Below are 1675 nucleotides of genomic sequence, written 5' to 3' on the forward strand. Positions count from 1 at the left end.
CAAGGGCTGGGGCAGGAGCAAGGCCAGACATCCCTGGAGGGCTGCACAGCAGCTTCAGGCTGGCAGCCCCTGCTCCGGGGTGACTCAGCACCACATGCAACCAGCCCTCCTACTCATGGCTCGTGCCAGCCCTGGCTTGAGTGGGTGGCACTTCCCCAAGCTAAGCTCCTGCCAGAATGTGGAACACGAGTCCCAGACCCTCAGAGGGGAACCCCAGTGCAATCCCAGTCTGTCAGGGGCCAAAAGACAGCCCAGGGTAGGCAGAAGCAAAGTTTTATCCACTAGAAAGAGGAAGGGTTTGAGGGAACATGATCACCTGAACCATGCCCAGATCACATGAAGGAGCCACTTTCCCTAGACAGGCAGGTAGGCAATCTCCCTCACCAGCCCCACAGGAAAGTACACAACCGGTAACACATCCTTGGATGTGAGCCTGCAAAGAGGCTTGTCAGGAGCTCAGGCAGCATGGAGCCTCGTGCTCCATGGAGCCAGGCCAGCACAGCAAGGCCCAGTCAGGCAGGGGCAGTATGGAAGAGGAGGCTAAAGGCACAGCATCCCCTTCCAGACAGACCCATGCCAGGAGCAGCACTAGCAGGGAAAACAGGTCTGCCTAGTGCCAGCAGCAAGGCAGAGGGAGCCAGGCCAGAATGGAGGTGCAGCCAGCAGTTGAGGTAACCACAATCGTCAGGGCTGGGCAGCACAGCCTAGCTGGGACAGCTCAGGCCCCAGAAGCCCAGAGGGAAGCAGACACAGAGGAAAATTTTTCTCCCAACATCCTCACCCCCTGCCCACAACATCCGTGTGCCACACTCTCTCCCACACCAGCAGTGGAATATTTTTGGTGACCCTGGGCACCAGCCACAGAAACCAGTCATGTACCAGATTTGCTGACAGCAGGGCAGTCTGGGGGACCTGCCAGGAGTACACTCCTTACAGTCATGCTCCACTAGCCCTCATTGAGCTTGGGTGTCCTACAGCCAGGCAGCCTCTTTCCTGCCACCCCCAGGGCAGCTCATCCAGCAGCTCACCCCAGTGACACCAGGTCTCATACTGGGCAAAAGGAGAGAGCAGGGCTTTGGCAGGAAGAGCTTCAGCCCTCAGGTCATCAGCTCAGCTGGGACCTGCCTGCCACAGCTCTCAGGAAACAGGCTTCAAGCACGGCAGGAAAACTAGGGCACACCAGAAACCAGTGAGTACAGTCCTGCTTCCCAGGAATCACCCCAGCACACATGTGGTGAGGGAGTCACAGGAAACAGCAACAGCTCAAGTAATTGGGCTGAGTGCAGCAAGTCACAAGACAAGCTACCCCGTGCTGCATACACGTCCAGTCAATAGCATGGAGACGGCTGCCACACACCTGACCACATCTATGGGGAACTACCTATCTGCCAAGGATTCTGCCTCCACCATACCAACCACACAATCATATTAGAGACATCTCATCTCACAAGCCAAAAACTAGCTCAGCTCTCAGAGTCACGGCCCCAGGGCTAGAGTTACTGTGGTCAGGTGATTCACAGGCCTGAGAGGAGCTGACCATTCCTCTTCGGGCATGAGAGCCACAGAAGACGCTGGATCAGCACTTGGACATAGCTGCCCCCTACTTTCGCTGCTGGTCCTACTGCGCTTCTCCCCGGGGAAGCTCCTACCAGCCCCCTACGGCCGGTCCCTCCAA

Source organism: Acanthisitta chloris, unplaced genomic scaffold (assembly GCF_000695815.1).
Source record: "Acanthisitta chloris isolate BGI_N310 unplaced genomic scaffold, ASM69581v1 scaffold33747, whole genome shotgun sequence".
In the NCBI taxonomy this organism is placed as follows: Eukaryota; Metazoa; Chordata; class Aves; order Passeriformes; family Acanthisittidae; genus Acanthisitta; species Acanthisitta chloris.